General features: G+C 39.7%; 1 protein-coding gene across 7 annotated transcripts in view; it reads right to left on the reverse strand.

Moving 5' to 3' along the window:
- DAAM2 (dishevelled associated activator of morphogenesis 2) overlaps window positions 1-24,803 on the reverse strand; it is a 191,013-nt gene that overhangs the window by 139,634 nt on the left and 26,576 nt on the right. For 5 of the 7 annotated variants that reach the window (XM_015857503.2, XM_015857505.2, XM_015857499.2 and 2 more), the window contains one exon: window positions 20,916-21,056. The gene's annotated coding sequence lies outside the window, so the exon portion shown is untranslated. Of the gene's footprint in view, window positions 1-14,607; window positions 14,945-20,915; window positions 21,057-24,803 lie in introns of those variants that run through there. The other 2 variants (XM_015857504.2, XM_015857500.2) reach the window with 2 other exon arrangements.

Consider the following 24,803-nt stretch of genomic DNA (forward strand, 5'->3'; position numbering starts at 1 on the left):
ATGAATGCCAGACTTGCATAATCGATTAAAAAGATGGTAATCTTGAAACAGATGAACTTCAATCTTACATAACAAAAAGTCAGTGGCAAAGCAGCAAATCATATCAGCAGAGCCACATTTTTGCAAGCTCTTTTTGACCTATAATTATTTCTTTGCTCACCATTAACAGCTGTAGTCCATTTCCCATCAAACTGTGAAATTCAACTGTGTTACAGAGGAAAATCCCTACACAGGACATATTAAAATATTGCATAAAATCTACAAGGAAAGTTTCCCTGCCTCCACATCTGATAATAGCCCTGTCCATTCTAAGCCCAGGCTCATTCCTGAATATTGTCGATTCAATCAAGGGAAACCCTGACTTTTACATGAGAAACACGTTAAGTGCCTCTGGTGTTGTTACCAGGAAGCATGACTGAACTGACCAGTCAGCTGCACACAAATCTTTCATGAATAAATATCAGACACATAATGAGAAAAGAAAGCAAGAAGGGCACGGACAAAAACATTTAAGGAAAAGACCTTTTTTCAGAAAAGCAGGAGAAAATTCACTTTGAAACTAAATTTCAGCCTGCTAACATCAGAGTGGGGGAAAAAAGCCACTCCAAAAAACAATGCTACTAAAAACATCACATCGCTGAAACTCTTGTTAATAATGAAACTCTCATAATACACATTTTTGACTATTTATATAGGCCTCTAAGCTTCAAGCACTGCATCATGATATGGCAAATGAAGATGTTTGATAATGACCCACAAAGATCTTGTTCAGGCTACATCAAGGCAACACATCAAGAGGTTGATGGCCAAAAATCTTCCATTATATGGGGATATCGTGAATTAAACTGTATGGATATTCTAGTCTGAGCAGAAAGCACTTCCTGCTCAAGTTGTTGATGAAATTGCCTATTGCATTGATTTTGAAATCGCCCCTTTCCTTAGTATTAGTATTGTCATATGCCCAGGATATTGAATATGGATAAGGAAAAGAATTTTGTTCTCATCCCTTTGCTTTCTGTGTGAATAACAACCAAGAACTGTGGACAAAGAACTAAGGCTCATATGCAAGTGAGCATTACAGTACCATGCACAGTGTATCACAGATGTACATACTTACAGAGAAAGTAAAGAAAACACAGCAGGAATGCCCAGCATCAGGCCCTCAAAATTTTAATCCACTCAAGTGTATTCAATATCACATTTGCCCGGGAGCATAGAAGGCAATAGCAGAGAAAGGAATTTTCTCGTTCCTGGAAGCTGAATCCACCAATTTGTTTCCTTTTATGGACATTACACTTAGTTCTGACTTTGTCTGTCCTACCTGAACCCTATCCTTGGGATTCTGCAGGGAGAAAATACAACTAATCTTGACAAAGTAACTCTAATAAGAATCTCCAGCAATGCATTCTCTTACAAATTCTGTCACACATTTGCAACGAGGAAGCTCACATACGGTATAGTACAAGGAATGTCACCTCTCCTCCATCTTAGGAGATCATCATATAGTGCAATCAAAGCATATCCTCCAATTCCAAAAACTGAAATATTTTTTAACTGGTCTACTTTTTTTTGTATTAGCAGGACCGATCCTTACCCTTCAGGTTTTATAAATGGCCAAAGAACCAACAAGAGACTTCTAGAGCTTGTAGTAAGACATCAGAAGGGTAGGCTGGCTTGCAGGACAACACCAGGTAACTCCACGCAGTTCATGCTAGCACTGACTGAAGGCATATTTTACCAGTGAGCTTAGATTCTTCCTGCTAGAGATCACTGGGATGGAAGTGAAAAGAAAGACTGAATCCCCTTGTTAGTATATAATCAAACAAAGCCAAATTAAAACGTATATGCTTACGGTCATCAGCATCTCAGGCACTGAGTGACAAGTTGTTTAAATACATCTACTGACTGAGAGAAACAAGAATTATTTAGAATTACTATTTGGTGAACAAGCCCCAAATGCTCTTTGGCACCAGTCCTGTACTCCATCATTCCAGGAATATTCCAGAGCTATATTACTTGGTAAACTCCTGTCAAAGAGGGAATGCAAGTATAGCACAATGCCACAAGCTGCTGTAGCTGTGTGTGCATATCTCTTAACCACAAGAGTAGTGGAGACAATAAAACAGTGCCCTGTTTATAGAAGAAAATAGCTCAAGCACATTTATCCTAGCTACAGTCCTGCTGAATTTTAAGAATATATTACACCTTTTTTCCTGGAATGTAATTGCTTTACATAGAAGTGGGAGAAAAATCTTTTTTCCAGTTTTTGAATCAGGAAAAGTAAATCGATTCCTTCATTAATAAAAAGTAATTCCTCAACACAGGAAAAGACACAAAAATTAATACTGTATTCAGAAGGGCTCAGAATCACCACATTCACCTTAATATGATACTATGATGGATACAAACCATACGCCATTATTCTCCCACTTAGCTAGCACTTATGCTAATCCAGGGGGTCAGATATTATGTTTTGTCTCTCCCTCTGTTCCACACTTGGTCCTTGTGCCCAAAAATTACACCCTTAATCTCAGAAAGTTTGACAGAGATTGGTACTTCCCTGAAAAAAAGTCCTGGTTTTGATAACACTCTTTGTTAAATAAAAAGCTATCTCCTGTGAGTTATCAAGCCCTAATCATATCATCTTAAGCTCAGAAGCATGCTGAATGGACTAAAAAAGTGTTTTCTATGGAGTTTTAGGGACTTAAAGGAACTTTGTGAACAGTGTCACTAAGCACTCAGTTAAGTTCCAAGCCCACTGCTAAGAAAGCAAGCTGCCTGGGAACACAACAAGGTCGTAGCAAACCATACTGAGTTCTCTCTCCCCTCCTTGCCATAGCGTGGGATCCTGACAGCAGGAGGTTCCCACTACGGGTCTTTGGCTTCAGCTGTGCACTGGGCTCAAGACTGCTCTTCTCAGGACTCCCGATGCGCTCTGAAGAAGCAAGATTCCAGTCATTCATCTGGGGCTCTGGGAGTCGCTTGCTTCATTCCTTCTGAGGAAACGACTGGAAGTCTGCCCTCTAAATTTCATTTGTGGACTGCATTCCCTCTGAAAGTTTTATCAGCTTCCTCATTTCAAACAGATTTTTACAGAGGGTTGAGAGGGCTGGAATGGATGAAAGACCAGGATCAATACTTTCGCCTATGCCAGGATAAGGAAGATTCTCAGCCACTACTCACTCTTCATGAAGTTCACATGAAAGCTCTTTTTGAAGATGCAAAAACACAAAGGCTACTTTCTCCTTCCTTCCATTTCATTCTCCTGATCCTTCAGTTAACATGAATTATCCTATTCTCTGCCTCTCTAGCAAAATGTGAGTGGTCAACTTTTTCTGCTTTTGTCTGAGAGCTGACAAAAAAAAGACTAAAAAGATCCTAGAACTGTATAATTTGTCAAAACAAACTACAGCAATACTGATGATACTGATGATAACGAGAACTGCAGAAAGAAACAGAATATTAATTATATACATTTCTTAGGAAAAAGACAGAAGGAGAGAAAGTTAAAAATGCTCAGATCACAGGACTGTAAAAAAAAAAAAAAAAAAAAAGGAAGAGCTATTAGAGACCAAACTTGGCACAAAACCAAATGGGCATGAACTGGTCACGAAGAAGTTTAATTTGGAAATCAGAAGCAGACTTCCAAACACCAGAGAAGTGAGGTTCTTGAACAGCTTCCCAGAAGGAAAAGAAAGAGCAAAAGCCATTTCATTTTGAGGCAGAAATTGATAAATTTACAAAGGGAATCCCACAACAGAGTTTTCTGCAATTACAGAAAGCCATACTCTATGATTCAGATGATGTCTTTCAGTCTTGCATAACTCACCTTCAACCAAGTCAAGACAGGAAAAAGTAGTAGTAAAATAAAGATATGTGTTGCAATAGAACCAAAATATTACCAGGTCAGTTACAAGGGTAAATGTATGGGGATTTTTTGAGCAGAATTTATTCACCTCTTGGGACTTCAGTATTTTCAGGTAAAATTTTGGATCACAAGGGAAGGGACTGAATTGAACTGAAATACTAGGACCACTTGCAAAAAACAGCATGGGTGTGAAACCTTCCACCTATCCTGCAATCATTATACCAAACTGTGAGAAGTTATCTTCACAGACCCATATCCAGATGTTACAGCTGTCAAAGTAACCACAAAAGGTTCCAGAGTGAGAATCTTAGAACATTTAGGAAGAACCTTAGTTAAACAAAGAAGCCGAGGGAAGTCATCTTGCTCCTATACTCTGTCCTGTTGAGACCTCACCTAGAGTACTTTGTACAGATCCTTGGTACAGTACAGATGCAAACCTGTTAGAGGGAGCTGAGAAGAAGGCCACAAAGGTGATCCAAAGGATAAAACACATCCTGTATGAGGACAGGCTGAGAAAGCTGAGTTGAGTCTGTTCATTCTGGAGAAGAGAAGGCTCTGAGCAGACCTGGAGAGTGGCCTTTCAGTATCTAAAGTGGGGGGCTGTAAGAAAGAGGCAGACTCTTCAGTAGGGTTTGTTGTGACAGGACAAGGGAAAACAGTTTCAAACTAAAAGAGGAGATATTTCAATTGGATATAAAGAAAAAGGATTTATTTGTTCACAGAAAGGGTGATGATGCATTGGAACAGATTGCCCAGAGAGGTGGCAGATATCCTGTCCTCAAAGACAATCAAGGGTCAGCCTGCGCACTAGGCTGTAAGCACCCTGATCCAGCTTGTAGGTATCCCTGTTGCAGGGAGTTGGACCAGACAGCCGTCAAGGATCCCTTCTAATTCAAACAATTCTGTAAGTCATGGTTGTGAAACATACAGATGTGTAGAGAAATGATTATCTGTCTTATTCCAGACTTGCATGAAATTTTAATGGAAGGAAGGCTCCAAAACTATTAAAGAGAGTCAACAGGGAGAAATCTTTTCACATTCTATTTCTGGATTGAAAAACCCAGGATAATATAACTCTATTCTATACATGGAAGAAAAAGCAGAGCACATAAAGCTGCACAAGCATGAAAAATATAGTATTGTAACTTAAGAATTCACGTGTGAACTCCCCCACAGCACATCAAACATGAGGTATTCATTGATTCCCACAAATGGAGTCTGTGCTGATCTATAAGCTGCAGCTCTGTATTACACATTTCAGTTTTATGCATTTAAGCCAGACAAACATTCCCAAGGGATTGAAAGAACCCGCTACAGTAAGTTGTGGTTCTATTTTGGATCATATCACAGCATAACAAATCACAGTTTCAGACACTGGGATAAGGGGTTCAATAAACCAAGTAGCACATAACTTCATATACATCCCTTCCACACATATAGCCATGAGTATATTCAAATCCACATAAAGCCTTCCAAACTGTACAACTCCAAAGCAGTGATCAGTCTCATAATGACATGTATCTACATAGTATTATTCATACAAACGTATATCCTTATATAGACAGTTTGCCACACATCATCTTGCAGCAGTAGCTACCTAGCCACAAATACCAAAACCGTTCACCATATCTGATCTCTCATATTTGAGGAAGCAGAAAAGACCATAATGTTTTGTTTCTGTTTTGTTGTTTGTTTGTTTTTAATGCAGAAAGCTATTCTGGTACTTTTGGTTTGTTCTAGTGTTCTTTCAATTGCGGTCCATACAAATAGTCCTCAAAAAAAATCAGCATCACTAGAACTATTCAATAACTCAGTAGTTCCCCATGACTACAAAAAATTTGAGCGCTGAGGATGGTGCACTGCTCCATTGTTGATCTAACATTTTTGAGCCAGAGTGATTTATAAATTAAGTCTTTATAAAAATCAATAACTTCAAGGCTGGATTGGAGACTCAGCTATGTTGCAAGTATCCTATAGCAGAGTTACATCCTGGTGATCTTTGTTTCCCAGAGAATTAAGCAACCTGTACAGATCGGCAAATCTTACTGAAGTACAGAAAGACTTCTGTAAACACTGAATAAAGATGAGAGGCAAGACTTTAAAGACAGTTCAAATATTGCTGAGGTACAAGAAGCTATATTTTCATAAGGACTTTTGCATATTAGGTGTGTGACTATGTCATTTGGTTGCCTTCTCACTCTGACAAGCTGAAAATGCAACTCTGAGCTATTTGGACTGTCTGGGCCTTGGGACATGAAGAAGATCAAAGTGGCAAGCAGGAACTCAAGTCTTCAAATCCTAGCAGTCACACTTCTTGTTCTCTCTATATTTATTGTTGTGGTCTAAGTTAAAGCGCTGCAGAAGTTGTCTTCTTTCCATCTAATTAAGGTGTCTTTAAAGCACAGATGAAACAGACAAAAAGAACCTGACTGGAGCACAATTTCATTTTTTCATTTTAATTTTACCCACAAGGAATGAGCAAGTCAATCACCTTAAGGATGACACTGAATGGAAAGCAAAAGCCTATTATTGATTGGAACCTAACATCACTAGAACTTCTTGCTTCGGCAGTATTTTCTTACAAGGAAAAATGATTGAAATAAGTAAACCACTGAATGGCTTCCAACCCAAACACTGTACAATATTAGGTGATGAAAGAACAGTTAAGAAAATGAACAACAACAACAACAAAAAAAAGGGATGTTGGAACTCCCCAGCCAAATTTCACTCTATAACCTGACTACAGTGCAATTAAAAAATAAACAGCACAAAGAACAAAAAACAGCTTTCATTGAAAAACATATGCTTTTACAACCAAGAACTCTCTAGACAAATATTTTTCCTCTCCCTATCCACCTCCCCAACCCCCTTCACCTCTGGAGAGTATGATAAAAGGGCAATTACATTCAAGGGGGAAAAAACAGGGAACAAGATATATACACAGATTAAAATATGTTTGTGTAATGTTTTCAAACAGTATCTTCTTTAATACAACAGCCTGCCAAAAGTTTAGTCTGTGCTGAAGTTATTACACATCCTTCTAGGTACTAGCACTGCCTTTATGTCACTGTCACTTACAGCTCTTATATCCCACCTTCAATCTGAAGGAAAATTATTACAGTTTACGTTCTTAGATTTTCAGATGATCGAATGCAAAAGCCCACATTCAACTTTCCAAAGGGCCTCAGTGTCAGAACAGAGAACTCAGAGCCTAAAAGCTCAGGATTTGTGTAATGCAAGCAGAGTACTGAAAAACTGTATGAGATTACTGAATGATTCAGAGGGCTTGTAATATAATACAGTATGCCCTCTTTTCATAGCCTGAATCTATTATTTATAACAAACAAAAATGATTCCCATTTGATAGCTACTCTAGTGAAATTAATTGATCAAGACTTTCCTAATAACTGAGCAAGTTTGCCATGGTTTTATTTGTCCCTTCAAACAAAAAGATCACAAGGACCTCTGATGGCATAACCTAAATGGGTTACAGAGGAAGCCATCAGAACTGACTGGTCATCTCCTTGCTGGTAATCTGACAATGTAAAGAAAGAAAAAAACAAAAGTTGAACAGGAAGATGTCGAACTTCAGTTTTGATCCTCTCTTGACCAAATCACAAAGCTAAAGAGCAGCACTAGAGAAGCCACAGTTCAAGGCATCACTTTGTTCTGTGACTGAACAAAGGCACTGTGGCCTTCCAAGGCTGTCAGTTTAGCACCTTTCAGCACTACTAAACTATTATTTTCTTCCTCCTTAAAATGAAAGCATTAGAAATCAAAATCATCAGTGAAGCCATCAAGACCTTCTGAATTAATCCTCAGGATCAACACTTAACAGGTTAATACAGATGCCAAAAAATAATTATCCACAGCTCCCAGTGTAACTTTCTGTTAAGAAAATCCAGATTCCTGCTTTCTAGTGCACATAAATTGGATGCATTTCATTTACTCACTGTTTATTTTACTAACACATCAACTTGCCAGAAAAGGTTTGTTTAGCTAGCAGTGGATAAAATTCATGCTTTTGAATGTTTTCTTCCTAAATAAATTAATAAATAATCCCAATTTCGATGCAAACACTGAAGCTTTTATTTGGTTCTGTTTCAACTACAATAAAAACTGTTAGGAGAAAAAATATAAGAAAGAAAAAAATGCTCCTCCAAATCTCTCCAGTATCGCTATGCCCTGTACCCAAAAAATGTATGATAACGCACACACTGCTGTCAAAGGCAGAAGCTGGCAATGCAAGAGTGAAGCACCAGCGTATGCGTGCACATACATGGAAACACACATGCACAGTATTTATAAAATTGCTGCTGTAAGGGATTTGGAGTTTATTTTTTTAATTAACTGAAAATGATAACATGGGAGCTTTTCATCTGGCACGAGCTTAGGTTTTATCAGCTGCTGAAAAAGATACTCTTGGAGAAATGAAATTGTAGTGTTTCTTTAGATTTCAGAATAAACAGAGCTTATAAGGTGACACCAGCTAACAGACAGATGTAAATAAAGTTACAGGCTATGATACATTTACAAAGAGGCTGCAGAACTGGACATGTGGTCGGGGCAGTGCACCACAGTGGCTAAACCACAGAATGCCCAGTTATTGTTCTAACTCCAGCAATAATAAGAAGCATTAGGAAGGGCAGTTGCAAGGACTTCAGCCTCCCTGCTGCACATCAATATTGCATTATACATCACATGGTATAAAGGACAATTCATTAACTGCTGATCTTACAGTCCATCCATATTTCAGCACTTCCCCTTTAAATCAATTTAAAACTGCCAAAAGAATAATTTGACAAGAAGATAAGCTGCAGTTCTCAAGCATAAAACAGACCTTCCAGTGAAGACGTTGAAAAGCACAGCATATGCTAAGTAACAGCACTGCCAGCTGCCACTTTATCTTTTCTTCTCATATGAGACCTTTACTATCTACGGTCTTCTTAAATTACCTGATTATTTTAAAAAAAGGAAGGAGGATCTCAGCAGGGCCTTTCATTTTTTATTCCCCAAGGGTCAGTACTGGGTCCATCTTGTGTTATATCTTTATTGATGACTTAGATGAGGCTGAGGTGTATGGGATGAGGTTCAAGAACACCAAGTGCCGGGTCAAGCAGGCCAGCGGCATCCTGCCCTGTATTAGAAATAGTGTGGTCAGCAGGAGCAGAGAGGTAATCATCCCCCTGTACTCAGCTCTGGTGAGGCTGCATCTTGAGTACTGTGTTTAGTTTTGGGCTCCTCACTAAAAGAAAGACATTGAGGCCCTGGAATGAACCCAAAGAAGGGCAACGAAACTGTTGAGGCATCTAAAGCACGGGTCTTATGAGGAGTGGCTCAAGGAGTTGGGATTGTTTAGCCTAGAGAAGAGGAGGCTCAGGGGAGAACTCATTGCACTCTACAACTTCCTGAAGGAAGTTTGTGATGAGGAGGGGTTTGACCTCTTCTCCCAGGCAACAAACAGGACCTGAGGAAATGACTGCAAGTTGTATCAGAGGAGGTTTAGATTAGACATATAAACTTTTTTCTCAGAGTGGTCAGGCACTGGAATGGCTGCCCAGGGAGGTGGTAGAGTCACCATCCCTGGCAGTGTTCAACAGGCATCTGGATGAGGAGCTATGAGATATGGTCTAGTGGCTTGTGGTAGCAACAGTAATGAGAGGACAGCTGGACTAGATGATCTTGTAGGTCCTTTCCAACCTTGTGATTCTATGATTCTATGACTCTATTCTATGAATCTAGAAATTCATGACTCTTTTCCCTACTTCATGTTGCAAAACACATCAACTTGATTCATACTTTTGCTAAGTGCTCAGAAGATTATTGCATGCCTTTCAGGGCATAGCAAAGAGAAGAAAAAAAAAAAAAAAAAAAGGAAAAAAAAGTGGATTTTGCCATTGCTTTGATTTACTGGTTGGCAAGGTCAGTACACTATTTATACGTGATTATTTAATGATATATTAGGTCACTACCATGTTTTTGCAAGCATAATTAAACTGGTAGAGGGACTAAAAGTTTTTGAAAGCTTTCTTGTTCATTGCATTTGACATTTAAGAAATAATCTCTCAATAACAGATTGTTATGATTTAACCTAGCACGCAGCTAAACATCACATAGCCATTCATTCAGCTCCCCGCTCCAAGTGGGATTTTGGGAGAGAATCAACTACACAATTGCTTACCACTCACTGACTGATTCCCAGCCAGTCCCCAGGCAGCAGCCACCCCTGTACCCCTGCCAAATTCCCCCAGTTTTACTGTACAGAATAATATCACATGGTATGGGACATCCCTTTGGCCACTTAGGGTCATCCGTCCAGGCTGTATTCCTCCCTATCTTACTTGTTGGCAGGGTGGCACTAGTAGTAAAAAAGTCCTTAACTTAATATAAGCACTGTTCAGCAACAAATAAAACACCAGTGTGTTATCAACGCTGTTTTTCTCCTAAATCCAAAGCTTAGCAGGCATTATTAAGAAAATTATCCCTATCTCAGTTGAAACCACGATACAGATTGAGACTAAAGAAGAATTTTTATGGGTGTGCTTAGAAAAAAGAACTTTAGAACAAAGGAAAAGCTGAGCTGAGTCATTAACAGTTTCAGATATAAGATGATAGCCATACAAATGTGAAGATGGAAAATAATTCCTTAGGAAAAGCTCACGCTCATAAGCATCACAGATCTGATGGAGTCTGAAAGTCTAAAGGAAGACAGAATCACCCTCTGAGAAACCATTTCACAGTAAGTGCCTTTAATTAGACTATGACAATGTGCTCAATGCTGAGTTAACAAGAACACGAAGACCAGCAAAACAATGACCAAAACTGGTAATATTAGAAAATGAACTGTCAGCAATTTGTTGACTAATCATGAGTCTTGCTCTGGCTAGCCTAACTCAGCACTGTTACTGTCAGCGTTAGCAAGTAGTAGACAAACACTCCAATGACAGACAGAATTCATAGCGCTGCCAACATCATAACAATCTACCGGTGGGAAAAGAACAACAGTCTCTACCAAATAAAAAAAAAAAAACAAAAAAACAGAAAAGTTAAAGGAATCTGTTTCTTTAATTTGGTGTAGATATATATGTGGATGTTCATCACATTTTAAATCTTACAAATACATGTCAAATTATGCTAATATTTGGAAGGCTCCAGAGAAGTTAATTGCATGACCCCAGCACCACCCTCTGACTGGATTCTCAGGTGCAATGCAAGAAGGTTACTCCCAAAGTAAAAACCCACTATTTGCTTCCATGGAAACTACAACAAATACAAAGAGGACAATAACGCAACTCGATAGAGCAAATTCTCAGCTAAAAGCTCTACTTTTCAACAGCCACCACCATTAGCTATGCATTTTCAAGAGCATGAACAAGACCCTGCATGCCACCTGTAAACATCTGCACCAGAGGAAGTGACCCACTGCTACTGTCAACGCTGCTGAAGTGCACTACTCACTGCCTCACTGGGTTCACATACACCATCTCCAGAAACATGCAGCAAGCGCCAGTGAATGTCAATGGGTGAAACTTTTTCTGCATGGAGGAGTTCAACAACCCCTTTGTTTCATACACACTTCCAAGTTGGACAACATTCTGTCAAACTGCCCCTCTGCTGCCAGCAACACAGCAACAAAACATAATGGTGTATTGGTGGGAAGATCCAACCTCTGACACTATGGTCCAACAGAATAATACAAGGTATTACTTTCATAGCAGACCTTGTAACACAAAGAAAAGCACTGAGAAGAAAAATAAACTACATCCTGAAGTGAATTTCCAAAGAGTACAGTAAAAATGGAATGGGACCAATTAAATCAAACTGTCCACTCTGTGCATAAAATACAAATTGTAACAAAATAATAAGCAAGTAGAAAAACTATACATTAGAATGGAAATCAGTTCAAGGATGACATCAAACAGGCCATGCTGAACAACAGAGGGGAGATGCAGCTGGTAAGTCCTCAGCTGAACATCAATGACTGTGGAGATAACTTGCTTTCAATGAATAAAATAGCCTCCTACCAAGAGAAGCATCTGCTAGTGTCTAATGTTTCTCAGAGTGCCTGACAGCTCTTTGGGTATTCACAGTAACCTTGCTCCACTGCCAAGGGGTGTGTCATGTCCTTCACAGTGGGAGGGTTACAGCTGACTAATTCCATCAAGTAGTCCTCTTGAAGGAATGCAAGAAAGAAACGATTCCTCAGTACATCAGTCAGACATCTCACTAGTTCCTGGTAGTTCTGAGATGTGCTGGAAGACAGAAATCTATGATCTAGTAAATCACTTCAATGGGCCATTCATACCTGTAGTGAACAGTGAAGAATATAATGATTTACTTTTTTCCTGTGATGAGTTACTAATATCACAAGGATGCGCTGCTTCAAAATAACTCTTCAACAGCCCTCTGCAGATACAGAAGTTGGCTTTCTTGACTTATTCAGTTGATGTAGTAGCAGTGTAAACTCTTCAATGCAGTGTAATGACTGTGTGTCTGAATGACTGAAATCCACGTGGTCATTTCAGTTCCTTTAATCTGCTTTGTTCGGCATGCCTCATATTAAGAACTCAAACCTGCAAATCTTTCCACTCCACTGCAAATGATTGTTAAGTAACAGGAATAAAGCCAGACAGAAACATCTTGTGCCTTGAGCGACAACCAAAGCCCCAGGTTGTAACAGAAATGCCAAGTTCAAGTAGATGTTGCATGAGTCAGGAACTTGATAGCTCCAGTCCTTCTCTATTCATAATAGAACTGCATTGGTTAAAACAACACCTGAATTCACTTTAAAGCCTTTTTTAAGGAAACTCAAATTCCTGCTCCACAGAGCAGCAGAGTATTATTACACTAATACCAGTGTACACATGCAAGTGTCATACACACAGATAAGGACAGTCTCTTACTTACAGTCTCTAACTCTTCTCTTTACATAGTAAGAATATAGTGCAATTAACTTGCCTCCTGTCCTTGTAGCATTACTGAGATACCCATGAAGACAGCTGTATGCCAGCCTGAACACATGCTTCTGCCTTCCCCAAACTACCTGGTACTACAAGGTTTAGAGATCAGGGTTTAGAAGTCTTCATGTTCAGCTTATAGATCTTTAACCACTGTCGTGTGTTTGTGTTGAATACAAAAGATGTTTCTATCTTAGATGGTTAGTTCACAGAATCATAGAATCACTTAGGTTGGAAAAGACCTTAAAGACCAATGAGTCCAACCATGACCTAACCATACTACCCTAACTAACAACCCAGCGCTAAACCACATCCCTGAGCACCACATCCAAATGGTTTTTAAACACATACAGGGATGGTGACTCAACCACCTCCCTGGGGAGCCTATTCCAGTGCTTAACAACCTTTTCTGTAAAAAACTGTTTCCTGATATCCAACCTAAACTTACCCTGGAGCAACTTGAGGCCATTTCCCCTCGTTCTGTCACATGTCACCAGTGAGAAGAAACCAACCCTGCTTTTGCTGTAAGCACTTTTCAGATATTGAAAGAGAGTGATGAAGTCTCCCCTCAGCCTCCTTTTCCCCAGACTAAGCCCCAGCTTCTTCAGTCACTTCTCATAGGGCATATTCTACAAGCTCTTCACAAGCCTTGCTACCCTCCTCAGTCTGCAGCTTGATTAACACTGAGTTCTTCATTATTACCCATGCCATTACTGAAGCAACATATACGTCAAGAGAATCTATACTTTTCCTCTATTTCTTTAAGTAGACTGACCCCAGAGCACCTTCCAGAAAAGGACACAGGAATACAATCAGGCTCTAATTTCTCATTAGAATCTGAGTTGACGATCAAAACTTCTATTTTTCTTCCTAAGTCAGATCATCACTTAAAAAAAACAACAAAAAAAAACCAAGCATAACACAGGCTCCTAAGGGAACAGAATTAAAAATTCCGACTGCTCTGACAGGATGTTACACGCTGTCGTTCCGTCCATATGTGAGCAATTTCTGTTTTAATTGTGTAAAACATCTCCCTCTTCGATTTTTCACCGGCCTCTACCAGCTTCCCCGGCTACACAGGAAGGACCGTGCCAGACGCAGCAGCACCGCCCTCTGCCCAGCGCAAAGGAAATTGCATGTAACGTCTCTGCACTTCAGAGCTGCCAATGGATTTAGCTAAACTCAAACATACATATGCATCAGTTGCCCAGCAGTATTTTTGCACGAAGGTTTCCACTGATAACGTGGTTTTAAATAAGATTTTGATTCCTGCTAAGCCCTTCTGCCTGCATTTTAAAGCTGTTTAAGACGAGATTTGCTTTTACTCTGGAAAAGTAAATGACAAATCACTTCAAGCTTCAAAAAGGTCTTTTTAAAACCCCCTCTTAAGTCATGTCCACTAAAGCCAATTACAACTGTTAGCAACTTTCTGCCCCCACCTCTACACAAACATCTGCAGGTTTCCCCATCCCAGCTCTTGCAGCGTAGCGTCTGTGCAAAAGGAGAGTTTCAAAACAGGAGCACCAACGCTGACAAACACTGAAAGATTCTTGTTACACTTTTATTTTGCCTCCATGTTTTCCCAGCTGCTTTGCTGAGAAGACAAGAGGGGAAAAAAAAAAAAAGAAAAAAGAAAAAAAAAAAAAAAAAAAAAGGGGAAAAAAAAAAAAAAAAGAAAGAAAAAAAAAAAGCCTAACGAAGCGGCCTGCGAAAAGCATTACAAACCGAGAGACTGGAAAACTACAGCCCGAGGTGGAGGATGTGCCTTTCGTTTAGACTTACCAATTTCATCCAGCCGTATATTTTCCTACTCGCTTTTTACAGCGGCTGAGCTCAGTGCTCAGGAACGTCCATCCCGCGGCAGGCGCAGCGCCGCTCTCTCTCTCCCCCGCGCTGGATGCTGCCGAGTGAGCGGGGCTGGGGCTGTGCGAGCGCTTCTTCGGCCCCAGCCGAGGAACTGCTTCCCATTCCCAGCCCAGCTCCAGCGCCAGGGCTCCGGGAGGCAGGGCCGGCCCCTGCTACCGTGCTGCACTTTCTTAAAGGGACAAGCTCCGGCCTGGCAGGCACGGCGCAACCTTCTGCAAGGCTTTCGGGTGTTGCGATTTGGCCGTAGTTCAGTGGGTTATTTCTTCTACACCCCTCCGCAACGCGGGTGGGCGTTCCCAGTCCCCGGAGTTGCAGCGGTTGCGTGTTTCTGCAGCCCGTGGGGAGCCCTATGGCATGCAGTGCCTCCCTCCGACCCCACAGCTCCGCGCGAGTGCCTTAGCACTGGTATGGGCAATGCCCTCTAGCAGCTCAGATCCTTTTGATTGTACAGAGAGGGTATGACTTAACTTAAAAAAAAAAAAAAAAAAAAAAAAAAGCCTTAATTTCCCAGGTTTTACTTTTGGCCAGGTTTTTGTTTTGTTTTCTCAGTCGTTCTTTAGATAGATTAAACCAGCCTGTTTCCTTCTTTCTGACTTGACTTTCAACTCTGTCTTATATTAATAGCTAGATGAATACGGGGGAGCCGTCTGCCTCGTGTGTCTTGCTGTCTGCAGTGGGAGAAACCACATTCCCTGTTAAACAGTAACTCTGAGTTTCATAGATAGTAACACCATCTGCAAAATCTCTCTCTCTCTCTTTGTAATTCATGGAAATAGATGGTTTGCTCTCTGTGAGCACGAGTCGTTTTTCATTACAATAACTGAACTCTCATGATGACAACACAAATCAACACATATCACAAAGCAAAGTCGTATATACACAAATGCATGTATATATAATGGTACAAGCAGAGAAAGCAAGTTACACAGGAAAAATATCACCTTCAGATCAGCAGGCCAAACCAAACAATGTGGAGACAAATCAGCACTGTCTTCCCTTTTCTGTCCTGACATACACCAATGCACAGCAGTCACAGGACGGGTGCTTGCTGCTATCAACCCAATGTGATTTCTTCCCATTTCTTTAATTCTCCGGTGAAAGTAGGTGGGTTAAAAACAGAGAATCCAGCCCTTTCAATACTAATTCTCCTTCACAAACATGCCCAACAGGTATCCCCTAACTGTAGGTACATATACATTCTATGATGTAAGCAAATTAGTCACTTAGCTAGGCTACCAAATTATAATCTTCAGCATTAATAATCTTATATCAAACCATGAGGACCCATCAATGTTCTTCTGACATGAGCCATAATATGCTCTTGCATTTCTCAACACAGAACCCAGGAAATCTTTATTTGATTTGCACATGCAAATCAGATTAATTCAGCACATAAAATCTTATGATTGTCAGAGCCCCCTTCCATTCATATATTTCTACTGGTCTATTAATCTTCAATTTCCACTCACATCTCTGCCTCCTACTTCTTTCATCTCATCCTCCAAGTCCCTGCTCTTTTACTCCCTCTCTCCCTCTTCTGCATGAGACAGGTTTTTACCTTTCCCCTTCCCTTGCAGCCCTGTTTGAGTGGCTTGGTACTCCCCTTTTCCACTCTATTCCCTCAGTTTCTCATTGGAAAAAAGAGAGATGAGAGAGGCAGAGATGATTAACTGTTTCATTCTCTTACTTTCCCCATATCCTCGACTTCCAGCAGACAAGGATATGGAGTCAGAGACTGTACCCAGCTCTGGAGACTAGCATGCAGCAGCAGGTCAAGGTAGAAAGGTTAGGTAGGCTCATATTACCAAAACAATTTCCCTCGCCTTAGCACACTCTACCATTTGTTATGACACAGAATAACCAGTATAAATGGCCTTTGTCTTGCTCATTAGTTAAAAGTTAACAAAACTAACTCATTTTAAGGCAAAGCTCATCAACCAGCTGACGTCTCAGTTAAGGTTTGTCTGATTTGTTCAAAATAGGCCGAGCCTGTCTACAGGAAGGCAGAGTAAGGCACTGCAGCAGATGGGGATCTGAATGTCAAAGACCGATGATGGAAAGAAAATGGGTCTTGTGGGAAGCTAAAGTGGTGCTCCATCACTCTGCAAACACAAAACAAGAATGTGCAAAACACCAGAATGTGCCCAGCAGGAAACAGGCTTGTGTCATTGGGCCAGAATGATCAAATCACTATAAATGTGAAGATAAATTAAGAGTATCTGCTCTTCCTTACATATGGTGTTCCTTAGAGCTCTTACAAACCCTTGTGAAAGCCATCCCCCCTCTCACCGCAGCATCTGGATGTTCCATTGACAGAGCATTGTCTAATGGTTACAGCACAACTCCTGGTTTCTATTACTGGCTGCAGGAGAAATGTGTGGTATATTAAACAAAATAAAGACACAGCATTCAAAATCTGCTGCACGCTTCGATATTTAGTCAGTAGTACATTAAACTAGATAAATCATTGATTCTTTCTGTGACTATTTCCCAACAACAGAAAAGTACATTAGATTGAGTGTTGTATAATTCAGTTCTTGTATTAATAACAGCCTGGGATGAAAGCTGCCAGAGAAGTCAGCTTTTTATTAGTACATACTGAACTGCAGATACCTCCCTGAAAAGCGTTGCAGTTTGCAAAAAATGTTTGGTTCTGCAGAATAATCCTCTTCCATAAGAGGTGACCTTTGACAGAAACTATTTTGGTGTGTTCAGCTTATGGGATACAACAAAACCAGAAGCTACAAGAAAAAGTGATGTTTCTCTTTCTGAACAGCATATGACAGAAGGTCTACATCTCAGGACTGCACAGATATACTTGAATAGGCAGCTCCTTTAGAATTTAGGAATAAGACAATCAAAGAAAATATCTGCTTCTTTCTAAAAACATTTTTAGACTCTAACCACTAAGGTCAACCCCAAAACCTATAGTATTTTCTATGTAATTAAAGAATAATAAACACCATGGGTGAAGTCTCTGATGCCAAGTGTCAACCCAAAAACTTCCCCATATTTTCTTTTTCTCTCATGCTTTTTCATATTTCCCTCATGTGAAAGGAATAAGTCCCACAGTGCAGATATACATGTCGTCAAAGTCACATCTAATTGCTACAAAACGGAAGGAGCAAATGTGTCAAATATTTAGGTATATCTAAACACAGTCCTTTTAGGGTCCTACAGACAAGAGGAAAGGGACATACAAACCAAAATTGGTTATGTGCTTTTCAAAAGCACATTATTTATAAAATGGAGAAGCAAAAGCTTCTGTGAGATGCTGTTCCACCTCTGAAGATTCAAACTGTTTGTTTGATCCATTGTCCAAAGGACATGGGTAGATTAATCTAAAAACAAAAGTGCCTGTTGTGAGCAGAGACCAAGTGCCAGGCTGCCTGCTGCATCTGACAATGGGTTTAAACACCACGGCTATGTGAGCTAGGCAGTGTTCCATGCCTGACACCACCACTCAGTGCAGATACAAAGTCTTCTGCTTTGTCATCACAGGCTAAAGAATTAGCAAGACTTTCATATCTCCAATACAGAAGTTGTTTCACTGTGTTTCTCAGTCTCTGAAATGCCATACAATAATTAGAACATCTCTTTAGTATGCCATGCAAAGCAATATTATTACTATGCAGGGTTTTTGTCTGTCTGTGAGTTGGTTTGTTTTGTGTGTGTGTGTGGTGCTTGTTTGCTTGTTTGTTTTGGGGGGCAGTATTTCAGTCAGCTTTTACTTTGGTGAATTTCTGGTTAGCACAAAACCAGAGTGAAAAAGTAATGGCTATCTTTGTGGTCCTACAACTGATCAAGGTACATTAAGACTCTAATGCCAACTTAGAACAACCTTGAGGTTTTGTAAATGACAATTAGCTACATATGGGTCTTGAAACAGCTCTTTAGCAGACAGAGAGCTTCAGCTAACCATCTTTTTCTTTACAGTACTGCTGATGGAGCTATTACACCACTCCTATTCCACCTAGAAAACTCACTCCCTTCAGAAGTCTGCTCAAGGTTGCCAGTTCTGTGTGCTTCTGAGACCTTTTTAACATCTCAGTGGAGAAAAGCAGCTGGAACAAGTCCTGGCTCCACCTATGATGCAGGGAACATTTACTTACTGTGTTTTTGTTGCAGAAATGCTAGAAGGATTATTTACAGTCAGCATGTCTTGCTAAGCTCTGATTATTCAACATGCTCTGAAGTTTACATGCAAACTAATTGGCAGCACTGATCCCTCAGCAAGAAGCTGAAATCAATTAAGAAGCCAGCTAACCATATTTCAGCAATTAATTGCAAATGGCATTTAGTTTCAGTACTTTATGGCCAAGCTCTTTATTCCGGCCTTTGAGGCTCTGGGTGTTTATTTTTCCTGTACTGCACCGATGTTAACCCACACTGATTTTCCTGGACATAACTACCATCACAGAGAATCTGCCCTTATGTGTGACACACACTTTCCTGGAGAACACTTGGCTTTCGTTACAGGAATTCCTGTATATTTAGGAGTCCTGGAAATGAGACAAAGTTTTAAGGAAATGTGGCTCCTTACTTTTATGCAAAAGATACTGAATTGCTCTCTTGGAAATCTGCTTGACAGTAATGGGTGAAGGCTAGGGAGAAGAAAGATGTGAGCCATTTTTGTTGAACTTGTCAAGACAGTGCAATTCACTGGGAATACAGAGCACCCACATTCTATTGGAGTGCTGAGAGGTATATATGTGATTAGCAGCACTATTGAGAGTTGCTCTGGAAGCAAAAAATACACTGTTTTCTATGTGAAGTGGTTGACTGGGACATTAAGAGGGGCACACCCAGATTCTGCAATATTTAATTCCATCATTGGCAGTCTGAGTCAGAAAAAAACTTGGTGTATGCCAAGAAAGCAGAACATATTTAAGTAGGTACTGATCCTGATTATTTTTAAGAGTTATGTATGCAAAGACCAAGTAATTGCTCCTGAGTCCTTGCATATGCCAGAAAAAGAAGAAAAAAAAAAAAGCTCACCTAGAGAGATGTAGCTATTCCCATGGAATTGTTTTTCCAAAAGACTAAAAAGATGTAAAATGCCAATATTTAAAAATTATGTCAGGTAAATATATTTCTCTTTAATGCATATTCATGCACAGCTAGGAAACTGAAACTGTGAGCAAAAGATCATACTTTGCTTTAGGTTAAAGAATGTGAAGTTTAGCAAAAGTAATTTGCATGCATCAGCTGGCTGTGTAGTCATCTGGGTTCTTCTTTTTTAAGATACCAACAAGGATCACACCTCTGAAGACAACTGTTGGAGAGTTACCACTCAGTTTGGCAGAAATATGATTGAGTTTGAGCTCTCCTTATATTTGATATAAATCATTTACATCCACACAAAATATACACTACCTTAATTCAACAGCACTTTACACTGCCATTGCACTCATGTAAACAGTGCTGCAGATTGGGCGAACTGAGAACCAGCTCACGACTTCACAATATTTGTGATGTACAGTGGAAATATCACGGAAAAATGTTTTAAGGCTATTTTTTAATTTATTTTCTTTTTAACTCTGATTGCTGCAAGCATTATGAGAGAAACAGGAAGAACACTTAAAACGATGAGGTGTAAGGTGCAATTAGACTTCATGCACAAAGTGAATGCACAAGCTCTCCTTAACAGACTGAAGCCCTGAAGGATTCTAAATTGCATGGAAGAAGAAACATTAAGTTTTCTTCTAACTGGTAGCCTTTCTGGAAGCATAAAGGACTGAATAAGGAAGGAAAGAGAAAAAATAGAGCATCAAATCAAGAACATTACTAAATTATCATTTCCCGTATGCTTCCAGTTTAGATTATAATTTTAGTCAAATGCAAGTAATCAAGCTGACATTCAAACTTGGTGACAACAGTTGTACTGTACTAACACCTATAGCAAAGCTTGGATACAAGTTCTGTTCTGTTTTGTTTAAATGGTGACTGGGTAGAAGGGAGTAGGAGCTTACAATTTCAAAGTCATTAGGAGTTGTTTCTTCTAAACAAACCTGGATTACCAGAATTAGGCACAGTAAAGCCCTTTTTGCTGTAACCTTGATCTGTGTTGAAGAACACCTCACAACAGTTGGAATATTCCTTTTTCATTGTGAATGTCAGAAAAATCATGAAAGCTTATGAAAGTAAAAAGTGATAACTACAATCCAGTTCCCAGGATTTTTAGGGTTTCCTCTCCCATGCCCCACATGAAAATCAGAACTAACCTGGATGATTTGCGTAGTTTCTGATTTGCTCTTCTCTCAGTCTTAAGTCTGTATTCAGGTCCTCATCGTGTAGGAAAAGCCCACCTTCAGATGGTTTAGTAGAGCTGATGTGACAGTAGAGATGGTTTTCTGGAGCAACAACTACAAATAAAGAGTTCCTTTTAGCTTTCTAATATCTCAGTATTTCTGTGGCTTTCAAAAGAAATTGCAGAAGAAATCTATACACAAGTTAGCAAAAAGCTGATCTTCCAGTATTTCAATTAAATCACTTTGAAACCAGAGGTATTCTAACCACATACATGACACTAAGCGAAAAAAAAAAAAAAAAAGAACTTAAATGCTTCATTGCTGAAGCACTCAATAATACTCGCAGTATATTACATAATCCAATCCAGAGCAAGTTCCTCACATGCAACATTATATCTTCAGCAAGAATTGCATCTGCACAAGGGGAAAACTGTTGATTGGTTGCTCTACCCATTAATTTTAAGTATGTGGAAATGATCACTGTTTATCATTCCTAGAGAGAAAAAAAGTGTTGAGTGTGATTAGTGTATACAAAGATGGTTTTCAGTTGATACAGAACAATTGGGTCTGAATTTTTGTATCAGCTGCTCTACAGAAATAACTTCCAGGATTTAGGGGCAGATCTATTATGAATTATTTACTTCTATCACTCAGCTGATTTTCTGGTTATTAGGTTGGTTTTAGTTGTTGCTTCATTTTAATTAAAGACAAATGGGTGTACTCCAGGACATCCCACAAGTGCTGCTCTACTGCCATTTTAGGAAATAGCATTAAAGCAACATTATCCTAGTTTTCTTCTCATGGCATTTAACGAAGCTGTTTTAAGATAAATGTTATTAAAATGATCAGTTCCTCTATGAGTGCATTAAGGTTATTCATAGAAACATTAGTATTTCAGTGATAATAGAAACACGGGCCCTTTTTCACTTAATTAATCCCATTTTCCATTGAAGTAACAAAAAATATTTTTAACACAGATCTATCAACATTGGGCAAAATCAGGATTTATTTATTTCTTTATTTGCTATTTTATTTACTTTCTGTGTGAACTGGATACTAATGAAAGACATCACATGAGAAACTCTAGGGACTGAAGACCGACATTCAATCTCAAATTATACACAGCACTTGAAGTCATTCTATGCACCCTACAGAAACCTCAGTCTTTGCCACAACTCCTCATTTTTGCCCTGGAATAACTTATTTTAAGAGGATGTAAGATAACATAACCCAAATAACACTTGGCCCCAAATATGTGTGCCACTTGTGACCACCATTATTGAACTGTTTTGACTCAACCATGGGGGAAAAACACAGAATCACAGAGTAGCTAAGGTCAAAAGAGACCTCTGGCATGATCTATTCCAATGTACCAAATCAAAGAAGAGGCAATGACTGCAGGTTCCTTAGAACACTATACAGTTGGGTTTTGAGTATCTCTTCACAAGCCTTCACCGCCTGCCTGGGCAAACTCTTCCTATGTTTGATCGGCCTTACAGTAAGAAGTTTTGCTACTGATGTTTTTGTTTTTGTTTTGTTAAGTGTTTGAATACATTTCCTGTATTTCAGTTGGTTCATTAACTTCTGTCCCGGCTCCAGGCTCCATTGAGAAGCATCTGGTTACACTTTTGCTTCCAGCTATTTATACACCTCAGGTCTTTTCTTCTCCAGGCTAAACAGTCCCATCTTTCTCAGTCTCTCCTCATATGTCAAACATTCCATCCTCTGTGATCCTTTGCTGGACTCTCTCTAGTACATCCGTTGCTCTCTTGTATTCAGGAGCCCAGAAATGGTTGCAGCACTTCAGATTTGTCCCATCAAGGCTGAAGAAGGAAAGAATCACCTCCTTTGACTTGCTGACGTTGCTCTTCCCAGTCCAGCCCTGTTGGCATCTACCACAAAGATACATTTTGAACTCATGTTGAACTTGTTGCCCATCAGGACTCCAGATTTTTTTTCCAGAAAGTTGTTTTCCAGATGGTCAGACTCATTTTATATTGGTGCATGATGTTATTTCTCCCCAGGAGAAGGACATGGCATTTCCCTTTGATGAATTTCATGATACTTGTTGAGGTGGCTCAGAACAGGAGTAAAAGCATTTGCTCTAAAAATCACTCATCTCAAGTTTGTCTGTGAACGTGCTGAGGGTGTGCTTGGTCTTACCATCTAGGTCATTAACAAAGTTGTTAAAAGACTTTGGACCCTAGCACTGGCCCAAGAATATACCATTAACGTGGTCTTAGTTTGATCTTTTTACTGTGAGTCTCAACATTTTGAGCACAGTAGCTGTTATAAAGCAACCACACAGTCCAATTATCCAGCCCACACTGCTTCAATTTCTCAACAAGGATACTAAAGGAAGGTATCAAAAGTGTTATACAGTCAAGACAAACAGCATCCACTTCTCTCTCCCTGTCTATAATGCCAGTTTTCTCACTAAAGAGGAACTTCACATATTTGCCTTGTTATTTTAAAGGTAACAGAGTATCTTCACAGTGACATCAATCAGGTCCCTCAGCATTAATGCGTGTAGTGCGTCAGGTCCCAGAGACTTCTGCATTTATAGCTTGTTAAAATGTTCCCTAATCTGATCCTCCTCCAAGGTTAAATGTTTCTTGCTTTGAACTTTGCAACTGGTCTCAGAGGCCCGAGATTTCTAAAGGCAAGTAACTTGTTCTTTCACGTAAGCCTCATCTCACCTTTCTTTCTCTTTCTTCCCATCAGATCAGATTGTCCTTGAGCTTGGAGCAGGTGATCCTCAAAAAGCAATCACCTCTGATGAAACTATCTTCCCCTTTTTTTAAGTCAAGACCAGCTCTGCTGCTCTCTTGAAATTCAAGTTTAATTGCTGCTTTTCATCTTGCTCCCTCTTCTCAGAATCCTGACCACTACCATCCCACAGTCACTGTAGCCAAGGCTACCCTTGACAATCATATCCCCATCCCATTCTTGTTTGTAAATCCCAGGTCCATTAGAGCATCTCCTGTCTTCAGTTCATCTACTAACTGTGTTAGGAAGCTGTCATTCCAGAACCTTCTTGGACTACTTGCATCCTGCTATATTGCCTTTCCAGTAGATGTTAAGGTGGTTAAAATCCCCATCAGTATCTGTTTTTGACAACATGATTCTCGCAGTTTCCTTAAGAAGGTCTCCTTTACTTGTTTTTCTGATTAGGTAGTATTAAACAGACATTCACCACAGTATTACTCTTGTTCTGTTGCTCACTAAGTCTGGCCCATGAGCTCACATCTGGTTCATCATCCATTCCTGCGATGAGTTACTCTTAGGCAGATGCTAGCACAGACTAGAGAAATATTTCATGCTAACATGAAATGCCCATACATGAAATGTAGATGTCCTTCTGCTGCAGTTTGTCCTTCCTATGCTTTCAGTGAGCATTCATAAATGCAAACATATCCCCTTCTGGGAGACCTCACACGCATTCAAAACAACACTACAGTTCAGGGTCAACCTAAATCAATCAGTTTTCTTGCAAGACAGTTTCTTTGTACTTTTCTGATGTTGATATTTCTTCCCTCACCTACAGTCTTGCTGCCTGGGATTCCATCACAATGATATATATTAGGCTACATTTTAGGATTTCTGACCTTTACACTCACAGAAAGAAGTTTCAATCAAATCTTTCTATCTGATTTATGTGGAGAAACCCTCATGTGAACCCAGGACCCCAGGTCACTTTGCACTCATTCCCTGTATTATAATTTCATGAGTCAGTCCCTAACAATCCCTAACGAGAAGCCCTCTCATGCAATTCACAAAGCATTATATCTTACCCCTCAGTCTGAATGTAGGGTAGCTTATCCTATGATGTTTACAATTGTAAAAATTTTTCATTCCAAT

The sequence above is a fragment of the Coturnix japonica genome, chromosome 3, assembly GCF_001577835.2.
Source record: "Coturnix japonica isolate 7356 chromosome 3, Coturnix japonica 2.1, whole genome shotgun sequence".
NCBI classification, from domain to species: Eukaryota; Metazoa; Chordata; class Aves; order Galliformes; family Phasianidae; genus Coturnix; species Coturnix japonica.